This window comes from Nicotiana tabacum, chromosome 7, assembly GCF_000715075.1.
Source record: "Nicotiana tabacum cultivar K326 chromosome 7, ASM71507v2, whole genome shotgun sequence".
NCBI classification, from domain to species: domain Eukaryota; kingdom Viridiplantae; phylum Streptophyta; class Magnoliopsida; order Solanales; family Solanaceae; genus Nicotiana; species Nicotiana tabacum.
This window is the reverse complement of record NC_134086.1, coordinates 160,180,317-160,194,957: the sequence shown is the minus strand read 5'-3', so window position 1 is coordinate 160,194,957 and position 14,641 is coordinate 160,180,317.

Genomic DNA, 14,641 nt, shown 5'->3' with positions numbered 1-14,641 from the left:
TCACTGGGCCAAATACTAAGTAGCCTAAATAATTGCTTGACTTCTCAAATGGTCCAGAGTAAATTGATTCCTATTATAAACCTTATGGCCCAAATATTTCCTTTACATTAATGTACAAAATCACCAACCAAATCAAGATAAACTAATCAGCGAACCACCCTTTTTATTAATCCATTAATCACTTTCACTAATCCAATATTATGCTAATAATGAAAAGACCAAGGGTCAAATACCTGTATGAAATTAATGAACCAACTTCTCACAGTACTCCACGAAAGAAAAGACAAACAACTATACAATTTTAAAGTACTCATTTGATATACCAGTTCCGAAATAAAGAGCATGAGTGTATCAGCAAGAGAAATCAAACAAACAATATCAACATTCATGACACAAAATCTGAAGGTCAGAGGAAAAGTAAAGTTAAAAGTGTGACCTTTCAGGTGAACGAAGACTTCAATATATTAATATGTTGACTGGTATTACATTGAAGAAGAAGACGTCTGAATCGAACGGAATTCAGCAACCCCAAAAAAAACAAACGGATCCAACGAATTCAGCGAGAATGCGCTGTAACAGGACTCGATCTCAACAGGAATGTTAAACCAAATGTAATGACAAACTTGAAACTCAGTCGATAAACTCAAACGAACTCTCCACAAGCTTTAAACGAACTCCATTGACGAAACAAACTTCCGTCGCCAGTTTTCGGCCATTTCCGGTGGTGAGGGAGTTCAGTCGGCGAAGAAGAGGACTCAGGATTTGGATAAGTTTTCAAATTGGAAAACGGCGAGATGAAGGAAAAGCTCGATGGGGAGGGACCTATCGTAAAAAAAATGCTGATTTTTGTTTTGGATGCCTTGGGGGTCTATGTTTTTTGGTTATTGTTATTGAAGGAGATGACCAACGGAGAAGGGGGTCTCTTTGAGAAGACGATGCGCGAGGGGGTGGGGTCGCGCAACTTTTTCAGCTGCTCCTTCTTTTTGTTTTTTCCTTCCCTCTTTCTTATTCTTTAGTCTTCTTTTTTATAGTGTAGAGTCTAAGTTGTAGGGTTTTAGGTTAAGGAGTATGGGCCTAGGAATTATGAGCTTGACAATTGTGGGCTAGGTCCAAAATAGGCCTAAAGATGGGTTGCTCGAGCCCAAGCTCTATTCTTTTGACGCGAATGAGATTAAAAATACGTGCCCATTTATTAATTAGTCCTACTATTAAAATAATTATTAAAATAAAACTAACCATTAAAACAAATCTATTTTTTGTATTTTCAAACATTATATTAAAAATAAAAATACGATACTATTTTTATATATTTTTTTTAGATTAAAAATGACTACAAATATTAATGAACTTATTATTATTATTATTATGTTTTCTTATAATAAAATAGAGTAGAAGAGTCAAAATTACTTAAAATATCTATATTATGCCTAAATTAAATATTTTACGCTAATATATAAAAGATCTTGGGGAGGGTCAAAAATCACATGTCTACAACTGCCCCTCTTTGACTGGAAACGTACAGAGTTTTCAGACAAAGACTGACTAGACAAGTTTTTGACCCGACCCTTATTTGGAGAGACTAAGACTAAGAGAGAAGGGAGTGTGACCGAGCTCTGGCATTTGAGCTGCCTACATATCCTTGGCTATAAAGGAATCAGGCCACGTGTAGTTCAGAAATGAGTGAGATGACGGAGTATGCCGAGGTGGAGATCCGGTTGAGGTGCCGTTCCGGCGAGGTTCCGATCTGCGGTCCCTGTTATTACATCAAAATCAAAAGATGAAAAAGACTAGCTAAGCCTATCGACCACGAGCTACAAGATTCCTATCTATAAGTCTTCTGAAGCTTGATCTTGAGTCTTGAATGGTTCTTCATGCAGACTTTAGATTTGAACCTTGACACTTGTTAGCTGCAGGTGCTAGCTCATTCTTCTACAGCTTTTGGGTCAGGACCGGTCATGTAGTGCTTGTGACCTCGGCCGTGTCTTGAGCAGCTCACATCCTTCATCAACTTCTGAATTGCATTCCCTTTTTTTCTTTTTTCAGGTGAGCGCGTGATTGCTGAACCTGAACTGTCTTCCCTTGTTACTTGACATTATTTTCCCTTACACTTTGAACTATTTTCCCCGAAACTCGAACTGTCTTCCATCGAAACTGTCTTCCCTAGAAACTTGAGTTGTTTTCCCTTGTTCTCCAGATGGGCGCCCTATTTTCCAGGCGGGTTCCTGATTTCCGAAACTTGAATTGTATATCTCTATTCTCAAGGCGGACTCCTGACTTCCGAAACTTGAAATTGAATGTATCACCTCTGTTATTCAGGCGGGCTCCTGACTACTGAACTTGAATTGTATGTCTCTATTCTCCAGGCGGACTCCTGACTTCTGAAATTTGAAATGTATTCCTCTATTATCCAAGCGAGTTCCTGATTTTCGAAACTTGAACTGTATACCTCTGTTCTTCAGGCGGGTTCCTCTGTTATACAGGCGGGCTCCTGACTTCCGAAACTTGAATTGTATGCCTCTGTTCTTCAGGCGGGCTCCTGACTTCACAAAAATAGACAAAACAAAGAAAACTTTCTGCCCCAGTTGGAATACTGGTTGTTTGTTACCACATACTAATAAGAACTAAAACTTGAATTGTGATAAGACTGAAATGCAACTTTTAAAAATTTAAAGACCGCAATGTATCTTAAAATTTAAACTTTATCTTAGGTGAAAAATTCATTAGACTAAGATTCTCATCTTAGGTGAAAGATTCGACGGACTAAGATTTATCTTTATCTTAGGTGAAAAATTCATCAGACTAAGATTTTCATCTTAGGAGAAAGATTCAACAGACTAAGATTTCTATCCTTACCTTAGGTGAAAAATTTATCAGACTAAGATTTCTTTATCTTAGGAGAAAGATTCAACAGACTAAGATTGTGACTCTAGGAGATAATTCATCAGACTAGGTCCATTTTGCGTGATCTCAACTTTCTTAATTTTCCAAATTCCAACTTCCTTTCTTTTCAAATTCTGCCTTCCTTTCTTGTTCCCAAATTATGCCTTTTTTTTCGACTTCTGCCATCCCCTTCTTTAAATTATGCCTTCCTTTCTTTCTCCTCAATTTCTGCCTTCATCTTTTCCCAAATTATGCCTTCCTTTCGTTTTTCCAACTTCTGTCTTTATCTTAGGTGAAAGATTCATCGGACTAAGTTTTTTATCTTAGGTGAAAAATTCAACAGACTAAGATTTCTTTATCTTAGGTGAAAGATTCAACAGACTAAGATTTCTTTATCTTAGGTGAAAAATTCATCAGACTAAGATTTCTTTTAACCATTTTTCTTCAAAACTTGTTTTATCTACCCACTAACTTGAATTATCTTCTTTCAGAACTGCTTCCCTAAAAACTGGTGTTGTCCTCCTTCAAAAAACCACTTCCCTAAAAACTAGTGTTTCATTCCTCCAAAAATTACCTTTCTTAGAACTAGTATTTCTTTCCTGAAAACTACTCCCCTCTCTTTTCTCTTTTTTTTTTTTAAAAAACACTTGTATTGACCTTCATGTTTTTCAGATGGGTACCCGAAAAAATTTCAACGAGACAGAAAATTTTCTGCCCCAGTTTGATAATCCTCCTGTAGCATATCTTCCTGTCATCAATATCATTTCCATGCCCTTGTTTCAAATCAAAGAAAATTCTGTCAGTTTAAAAGTGCGGTGGTTGGTTGTGGTGCTCCCGCTGGGATGACTTTCCTTTTCTCCTTTCCATGCTTTGCGTTCTCCGACCATCTTTGAAACTTGGCTGATAACTTCCGCCCTTCTTGACGACTATCTCTCAATTATTACTTCTAGTCTTCTTATCTAACCTCATATGTTTTGTGACAACTGATTCTTCTTGAAGGTCTTGCATGTTTACTGATTAACCGCTTTCCCCGTCATCTGTGTCACTGAAATACCCTTTTCCCCGTTCAATCCCAATACCCTTTATCTGTTGCATTATTCCTGAACCGACATCTACCAAACTTTGTGTTTCATAAGGATCCCAAAGTATGTTGATTATTACCAGCTCAGTGCTCTTGTTATTTTTCCTGACTTGTGACCCCATTTTGTGCAATTGGAAAGCTGGTGGAAAATTTTGAAGTCATTCCTCACTTGTTACGACCAAAAGACTCAGAAAGGGGAAATAAACAAAACAAAAGGAACAGAGTAAAGGACAATAGAAAGAGATGATTCCTAATAAGAAAATTACACAGTAGAAACCTATCGGATGTGGATACCGACTCTAATGACCTTGACATGCACCTGCTACCTATTCTGTTAAGCAAACCTGATGTTCATCTCTTGTTCCTTTTTGCCGTGAAACTGGGCTTCATTGCTCCACTTATCCAATTTGATTCGCATTCCTTATTCGGCTTGTAGTGCCCCAAAGCGTTTTCACCATCAAACCTCTCTCATTTCGTTCTTTCTCTCAACTTACTGTCGCCTCAAGGTGCCCGTGAAGGTTTTCACCAATAAGACTCTCTCATTTTTTATTTCTCTCAGTTTTCATCACCTTGCGCTACCCATGAGGATTTTCATCAATAAGATTCTCTCGTCTTCATTTTCCTTGTTTGGACCGGAGTATTGCCCTTGATAGGAATTACCTTACCTGCTTGACTTGACATTTCTCAAAGACTGATCAGAAGGTCTTTCTTTGGATCGTAATGTAGGCTTTTGGATAAGTTAGAAAGAAAGGGTATAAAAGGCTCAAAACAATTTCAAAATGGGTTAAAATTACAATTTTCGAAATCCAACTTCTCACAACAACCACAATTTCTGCCCCAGTTTCTTGCTTGGGGACTTTTGGATTTTTGTTTTGGTATGACTGAACCTCAGAGAGACTGCCTACGTACCCCTTCGGGATCAAGTCAAACGTAGTTCACGACATAGAAATTACTTTTTTTTTGGATTTTTCTTTTCTTTTCTTTTCTTTTCTTCAATTTTCTCTTTTTTTTTTCTTTTCCTTTCTTCCTTTCTTTCTTTCTTTCTCCTTTTCCTTTCTTCCTTTTCCTTTTTTTTTCTTTTTCCTTCTTTTTCCATTTGCGTATCTCCGACACTTGCATTTCTTTAATTGTGTCGTTGATTCCGAAAGAGGGGTATGAAAGAAAACAAATAAGGCTCAAAGAGGTTGACAAAAGGGTAAAGTGTTTAGATAGCAGAACAAAATGTCTTCGTCATTTCAAACTTCAAAATATGCCAAATACAAAACAAGTACAATCAGAATAAAGAAACCATACACATCATCTCTTGACCGCATCGGAATTGACGGTCATTTCCACACATTTTCCTTCTACATCTGTCAGATATAACGTGCCATTCGACAACACTTTTACTCTTATTACCACAACCGGCCCCCTGTCGATTTGGCCAACTTGCTTTTACGGGGATTTTTATGTTTTACTTGCCCCAGTTTCACATCGTTCGGGCATCAAACAATCTCAAAACATCCCAATCTGTTCTTATTCCCTCAAGTGCCCTTATCGTTTTCAAAAATGGTTTCCTTGCTTCCCGACTAACATAGCTTTTAAAGACCCGACTGAGAATTATGCGTGCATGTCATGGCACTAGAACCAGCATTAGACAAAAGACAAAACAAAAGGATAGAAAAGAACTAAACGAAGAACAATGATTGGAAGTAACAAAAGACCGGAATTTTGCATTTAGACAACGATGAAATAACTCGAATAACAAAACAAGCAAACAAACTGGAGTACAACCCTAGAATGAACCTGAAACATCCATGGACAACACTTAAACGAACCATTACGACTAAACAAGCTAGACAAAAATGAAAGGATAGGAGGGTTTGAACACAAGACCATATCCGGATTACAACCCTGCCAATAATCCGGACAACATAAATGACAGCCAAATGGACCACTAAAGCTCCTCCCCAGCTGACTTAGGAATGGAGCGTCTTTCCAATTACAAGCACGGCATCTTAGCCACTAAGCTTCGCATCCATATTGCCATGACCACTATCTACTTCAGTATTTTCAACTTCAGTCAACAAGTTCCCAAGAGTATTCTCATACCCCATGTCACCGGGTATCATCCCCACCAAGTGTGCCTCCTCATGTAAGGGATGCAGCGTGATATTCTGGGTGCCACTGTCTTGAATCAAATTTTCCTGGATCATCCTTTCTATTTCTCTTTTCAAATCCCGACAATTTTCCACATTGTGCCCCAGAGCATTGGAGTGGTATTCACACCTTTTAGATGAGTCAAAGCTTCTCGCACGTCGGTCCACCTGATTTGGAGGAATGGGTGCAATCATGTCATGTTGTTTTAACTTCTCAAATAAGCTTGCATAGGACTCTCCTATTGGTGTAAAACTATCTTTCAACTTTTGTTCCCTTCTATACCTCTGGCTTGGATGTGGGTTACAAAGTAATTGAAAATTTTGCGGAGGTTGGTGGAGATTTTGTGATACTCGTGCTCGCTTTCTTGGGTGATTTGATGGCTGGGCAACATAATGGGAAGGATCAACAGAGTATGGGGGTTTGGAGGTGGATAGTAATGCTTAAAGGGGTCATGGGAAACTTGATGAGGCTGCACATACCTTCGAGATGTTCTCCTAGGACCTCTTCTCGACCCTGATATCACCATGATTTCTTCATCCCTCTCATTCGTGTTACCAGATTCAATTTGGACAGCTTGAGCTGCAGCTTTGAGAGCTGTTTGGCTTATAATTCTGCCTGTCTTTAGACCGTTCTCCACCATTTCTCCCATTTTGATTGCTTCCGGGAAGGATTTACCCACTGCGGTGTCATGTATTGAAAATAATCTGGCTCTTGAGCCTGTAGAAAGACAGTGATTAACTCGTGGTCATCCATGGGTGGCTTAGCTCTAGCTGCCTGCTCTCTCCATTTGATGGCATATTCCCTGAAACTTTCAGTTGGTTTCTTTTTTAGGTTAGAAAGGGAAATGCGGTCTGGGGCGATGTCGATGTTGTATTGAAACTGTTTGACAAAGGCTCGTGCCATGTCATCCCAGACGTACCAACAAGATGTGTCCTGATCCAAAAACCATTCAGATGCTACTCCTGTGAGGCTTTCCCCAAAATAAGCTATAAGCAATTCCTCATTTCTTCCCACACCTCTCAATTGGTTGCAATACCTTTTCAGGTGGGCTATGGGGTCTCCATGTCCATTGTACTTTTCAAATTTGGGAACCTTGAAGCCAGGAGGGAAGTGGACATCGTGGAACATGTATAGATCTCTGAAGGCAACGCTCTTTTGACCTGCCATTGCTTGCGTGTTTTTCAACCGTTGTTCTAATCTTTTCACTCTTTGGGTTATTTCTTCCTGTACTCTTTTTCGGGCAGGCTTCTCGATGTTTACAGGAAGCTCAAACGAGTACGAGTGGTACTCGGGATAGTGGTATTATTCTTGCTGTGTAGCAAATTGTGACTCGTGACAAGGCTGTCCTTGGCCATTGGCCCAGGCTTGACGCATTTTGGTCATTTGTTGTTTCAGTGTTCTATTTTCCTCAACCACAGTAGACCCTTGTTGAATCCTCTGACCCTGAGTCTCTTGAGCACTCGTAACAGCTTCGATGTCAGTTATCATTTTCCTTGGATCTTGTGTTTCCAGCTTACCACAACCGACCACCTCAACTTTCTTCACAATTCAAAACAAAACATGTTAGAATGGATTGGGTCGGTCCTCATTATTCACAACATCTTTTTCCGTTTTTCTTAAATTCTTCTATTCCATTTTTCATTTTTCATTTTTTTTTGGTTGTGGTCAAATCTTATGGAGATTGCCTACGTATCATGACCCCGCATGAATCAGACCGTGCGTAGTTCTTGCAAATAAAAGGTAAACGACAATAAAACATTTTTTTGGAATTTCCCATTTTCATAATAACAACAAAACTAACCAACTTAATGATGAAATACAGACTCGAAAATCAAACGACCCATATACTCTAATCAAAAGAAATACAAACCCCAAAATGACAGATTCCTTCCCCTATATGCCAACTTTGACCCAATAATACGAACGGTATTCACTTGACCACTGACTCTTTTCTTGTTTTTTCAAAATTAAAATAAATGACTGGGTATTGCAAACACGGCCTTCCTGCGCCTCGGGGGCGAAGATTTTAAGGCTGTGAGGGTCAAAAATCAAAATACGACCAAAGGTGGTTGTTTATACAAAGTCAGTCTTCGGGCGCCCCGTTTGGGAACATTTGGCTATTTTTGACAAAAACGGCATCACCTGGTTTATTTATGACAAAAATTAAAATTTTGATATTTTTTTGGTTATTTTTGCAAAAGAGGAGGTTGGACCCGATGAGGGTTGCCTACGTATCTCATGCCCTGTGAGAATCAAACCATGCGTAGTTCGGGAAAATTAACCGAACTATTTTAAAACATGACTCTTTTCCATTTTTATTTTTGGCATTTCATAAGCGAATAAAAACTATTTTTAAAAACAATACTCTCTTTTTTTCTTTTTCTTTTCAACAAATAAAACAACCTATTTTTCCAAGCTAAAAATAACACTCTTTTTTTCTTTTTCATTTTCCACAGACAATAAAACAACCTATTTTTCCAAACTAAAAATAAAAGACTTTTTTTTTCCTTTTTCAACAGACAATAAAACGACCTATTTTTCCAAACTAAAAATAAAAGACTCGTTCCTATTTCTTTTTAACAAATAATAAAACAACTTATTTTTCCAAACTAAAACAGAGATTTTTTTTTTTTGAGTAACACAAACTATTTAAAACTAGAATAATTTTTCATTTTCTCAAAATTTCAGCAGAGTTTCGGCAGTATTTGGGCATTGGTTTTTTTTCTAAAAAAATAGGCAATTAGCTCTCTACACTATTATTTCTCTCTTTTTCTCTTTCTCAATTTTTTGATATTCAAAAGCCGGTCAGCATGCAAGTCTGAAGCAAATAAATGCAGAAAACAAGTAGGATGCATCAGGATGGTCTTTTTATTTCAGGTTGCTAGTCCTAGACGGACCCAACCCCTGTGTTGAGTCCCCTAAGTCAAATGCAACGTGATGCAAATAAGCGTTCCTACTAGGGATCCGGCATGAGGTCACGTTATTCTATATTCAAAACCTGGGTCAGTGTTCTAGACTGTGTACCCAAGCAGACAACTCGAGTCGAGGAGGGGGCAACTTACCGGGAACCAAAAGGCCATCCGGCTTCGTAACTTGTCCGGCCTCTTTCTTATTTCAAGGTATGACACTAACAGAATAGGGAGTCTCAACCAGTAAGCACATCCCCGGAGGTGAAGAGAGAAGGGTGTCGGCACAGTTTATATACAGTTCAGATAATATCAAAGCGGCAGCATTTAGCACACTCACCATAAAGCATGTAGGAAAACCAGATACAATTAAATACAACAATTTATCTAAACTCGAATTCTGAACCCTGAATCGGAGATTCTAGGTTCGATCCCCAGCAGAGTCGCCAGAGCTGTCACACCTCCTTTATCTTACCTACACCCGCAAGGGTGCAAAGGAGTTTTTCCATTTAAAGGACAATCAGAGCGGGATTTAATTATTAATTAATTCAGAGTCGCCACTTGAGAGATTAATGGTGCCCAAGTCACCGGTTGAATCCCGAACTGAGGAAATTTATGACTCTGTTAACAGTCTGCATACCAGAAATCCGAGTAAGGAATTCTGTTAACCCGGAAGAAGGTGTTAGGCATTCTCGGGCTCCGTGGTTCTAGCACGGTCACTTAACTGTTGTATTTGATTTTATCTGATTTTAATACATGCTAGCTTATGTGCCTTTTACTTGACAAACCGCTTATTATCATTATTTATTTTAAAAGAATTGCAACGTCGTGAAAACGCGTTTCGAACCACATCGCAATCAATGCACCCGTGGTTATCAACACGTTTCGACTTCGTCGAGACTTAGATTTGGGTCGCATCAATGCACACCCTAGTTTAGGAATTAGGTACCACAGCTACGTCACGGGAACCATACCCGTAGCTATGATGAATTATTTAAAATGCGCCTAAAGCAAATACGGATGTTCAAAGGTGTTTTCTATACTGAGTTAATATTAATGTGAGGGCCATGTCTTGACCGATATTCAAAGAAGTAAGTTCAACCAAATGTCTATGAAATTGGCTCTTAATCAAATATAATGCCGAATTCATTTTAAAAGGAAGGCAGTTTGGACCTTCTTTAATCACTAGGCCAAATACTAAGTAGCCTAAATAATTGCTTGACTTCTCAAATGGTCCAGAGTAAATTGATTCCTACTATAAACCTTATGGCCCAAATATTTCCTTTACATTAATGTACAAAATCACCAACCAAATCAAGATAAACTAATCAGCGCCGCCCCTTTTATTAATCCATTAATCACTTTCACTAATCCAATATTATGCTAATAATGAAAAGACCAAGGGTCAAATACCTGTATGAAATTAATGAACCAACTTCTCACAGTACTCCACGAAAGAAAAGACAAACAACTATACAATTTTAAAATACCCATTTGATATACCAGTTCCGAAATAAAGAGCATGAGCGTATCAGCAGGAGAAATCAAACAAACAATATCAACATTCATGACACAAAATCTGAAGGTCAGAGGAAAAGTAAAGTTAGAAGTGTGACCTTTCAGGTGAACGGCGACTTCAATATATTAATATGTTGACTGGTATTACATTGAAGAAGAAAACGTCTGAATCGAACGGAATTCAGCAACCCCAAAAAAAACAAACGGATCCAACGGATTCAGCGAGAATGCGCTGTAACAGGACTCAATCTCAACAGGAATGTTAAACCAAATATAATGACAAACTTGAAACTCAGTCGATAAACTCAAACGAACTCTCCACAAGCTTTAAACGAACTCCATTGACGAAACAAACTTCCGTCGCCAGTTTTTGGCCATTTCCGGTAGTTAGGGAGTTCAGTCGGCGAAGAAGAGGACTCAAGACTTGGATAGGTTTTCAAATCGGAAAATGGCGAGATGAAGGAAAAGCTCGATGGGGAGGGACCTATCGTAAAAAAAATGCTGATTTTTGTTTTGGATGCCTTGGGGGTCTATGTTTTTTGGTTATTGTTATTGAAGGAGATGACCAACGGAGAAGGGGGTCTCTTTGAGAAGACGATGCGCGAGGGGGTGGGGTCGCGCAGCTTTTTCAGTTGCTCCTTCTTTTGGTTTTTTCCTTCCCTCTTTCTTATTCTTTAGTCTTCTTTTTTATAGTGTAGAGTCTAAGTTGTAGGGTTTTAGGTTAAGGAGTATGGGCCTAGGAATTATGAGCTTGACAATTGTGGGCTAGGTCCAAAATAGGCCTAAAGATGGGTTGCTCGAGCCCAAGCTCTATTCTTTTGACGCGAATGAGATTAAAAATACGCGCCCATTTATTAATTAGTCCTACTATTAAAATAATTATTAAAACAAAACTAACCATTAAAACAAATCTATTTTTTGTATTTTCAAACATTATATTAAAAATAAAAATACGATACTATTTTTATATTTTTTTTTAGATTAAAATGACTACAAAATATTAATGAACTTATTGTTTTTTTGTAATTTTGTTTTCTTGTAGTAAAATAGAGTAAAAGAGTCAAAATTACTTAAAATATCTATATTATGCCTAAATTAATTATTTTACGCTAATATATAAAAGATCTTGGGGAGGGTCAAAAATCACATGTCTACACTATGCATGCATCATTGTCTTCATACAATATTGTTGAAATATTCTCTTTCGAAGAAAGACCACATGTTTGCTGAATGTGTTGAGTTATAGATCTTAACCAAATGCATTCTCGACTTGCTTCGTGAATGTCTATTATCTCTGCATGATTTGAAGAAGTAGCAACCATAGTTTGTTTTGTCGAACGTCATGATATGGTTGTACCTCCACTTGTAAATAAATAGCATGTCTGAGATCGACCTTTGTGTGGATCAGACAAATATCCTGCATCTGCATAACCAATCAATGATGGCTTGGATTCATTTGAATAAAATAAACCCATATCAATGGTCCCTTGGAGGTATCTGAATATATGTTTAATACCATTCCAGTGTCTTTGTGTTGGCGAAGTACTAAATCTTGCCAATAAGCTTACTGAGAAAGCTATATCTGGTCAGGAATTATTGGCAAGATACATTAATGCCCCAATTGCACTAAGATATGGTACTTCGGCACCAAGAAGCTCTTCATCATTTTCATGAGGTCGGAATGGATCTTTCTTTATATCAAGTGATCTCACAACCATCGGGGTACTCAATGGATGTGCTTTATCCATATAGAATCGCTTTAAAATCTTTTCGGTGTATGTTGATTGATGGACAAATATTATATCTTTCATATACTCAATTTGTAGACCAAGACAAAATTTTGTCTTTCCAAGATCTTTCATTTCAAATTCTTTCTTCAAACAGTCTACTATTTTTGGAAGCTCTCCAGGAGTTTCAATGATTTTTAAATTATCAACATACACGGCGATTATAATAAATTCAGATCCAGACCTTTTTATAAAGACACAAGGACAAATTGGATCATTCTTGTACCCTTCTTTCAACAGGTATTCACTCAGGCGAATGTACCACATACGACCTGACTGTTTCAATCTGTATAAAGATTTCTGAAGCTTTATTGAACAAGTTTCTTGAAAACTTTTATATGCTTCTGGCACTTTAAATCTCTCAGGTACTTTCATAAAAATTTCGTTGTCTAATGATCCATACAAATAGGCTGTAACAACATCTATTAGATGCATATCAAGTTTTTTTGCACTGCCATATTTATGAGATACCTGAAGGTGATAACATCCACTACAGGAGAATATGTCTCCATATAATCAATTCCAGGCCTTTGGGAAAACCCTTGTGCCACAAGTCGCGCTTTATATCTAACGACTTCATTTTTATCATTTCGTTTTCGCACAAAAACTCATTTATACCTATTGGCTTTATGCCTTCAGGTGTTCGAACTATGAGTTCGAAGACTTCACGTTTTTCAAGTGAAGTTAACTCTGCCTGGATAGCGTCTTTCCATTTTGGCCAATCATTTCTCTGTCTACATTCATTGACAGATTTTTGTTCAAGATCCTCATCTTGTTGATTATTTCAACAGCAGCATTATAAGCAAAAATGTTATCGATAACAATATTATTTCGGTTCCATCTTTTCCCGATTGGGACATAACTTATTGATGTCTCTTCATTTTTATGATTTTCAGGTACCTGGACCTCTCCTAAGGTCTTATCATTTGTTACGTCTTGGGGCTCTTCTTGAGCCACTACCTCTGTGTTATGTTCACTTTGATCACTTGCTCCTTTTCTTCTTCGAGGATTTTTATCTTTAGAACTGATTGGTCTACCACGTTTCAAGCATGGCTTAGACTCATTTGCTTTAATTAATTGTCCTTCCGGGATATCAACTCGAATTGGAGCATTAGCAACTGGAATATGTGACTTAGTCACCCTTGGTAGGTCAGTGAATGCATCTGGCAATTGATTTGCAATATTTTGTAAATGAATAATCTTTTGAACCTCTTGTTCACATTGATTTGTTCGAAGACCTAAATGAGACATTGATAATGCATTCCAATCTATCTTCTTTTTCAGCTTCTTATTTTCTCCCCCTAATGTTGGATATACTGATTCATCAAAATGACGATCAGAAAATCTTGCCGTAAATAAATCTCCAGTCATCGGCTTTAGATATTTTATAATAGAAAGAGATTCATATCCAACATATATCCCCAACCTTCTTTGAGGACCCATCTTTGTGCGTTGTGGTGGAGCAATTGGAAGATACAACCAAAGATCCTAAGATGGGAAATATTTGGCTCCTGACCAAAAGCCAATTGCAATGGGGAGACTTTATGATAACTTGTGGGCCTTATCTGCACAAGTGCTGCTGCGTGCAAAATAGCATGACCCCATACTGAAATAGGAAGTTTTGTTCTCATAAGCATTGGTCTAGCAATTAATTGGAGGCGTTTGATTAATGATTCTGCTAGACTATTTTGTGTATGAACATGAGCAACCGGATGGTCAATTGTTATCCCAGTTGAAATATAATAATCATTAAAGGCTTGGGATGTAAACTCACCAGCATTATCAAGACGAATTGTCTTAATTGCATAATCTAGAATTGTGCTCTTAGCTTTATTATTTGAGCCAACAATCTCGCAAATGCCATATTGCGAGTTGATAGTAAGCACACATGTGACCATCTTGTAGATGCATCTACCAAAACTATATAATATTTGAATGGTCCACATGGAGGGTGAATGAGTCCACATATATCACCTTGTATACGTTCCAGAAATGCAGGAGATTCCATCCTAACTTTAATAGTTGATGGTCTAATAATTAATTTTCCTTGAGAACATGCAGCACAAGAAATTTCCTTAAATTGAAGAATCCTCTGATTCTTCATTGCATGTCCATGTGAATTCTCAATTATTTTACGCATCATATTAGAACCAGGATGGCCCAACCGGTCATGCCAAATAATAAAATTATCTTGATTAGTAAACTTCTCGTTTACTATGGCATGTGTTTCAATCCTGCTAATACTTGTGTAGTATAAGTCGGAGGAAAGAGTAGATAACATTTCAAGCACATATTTCTTACCGGACATTATTGTAGTAATATAAAGATAT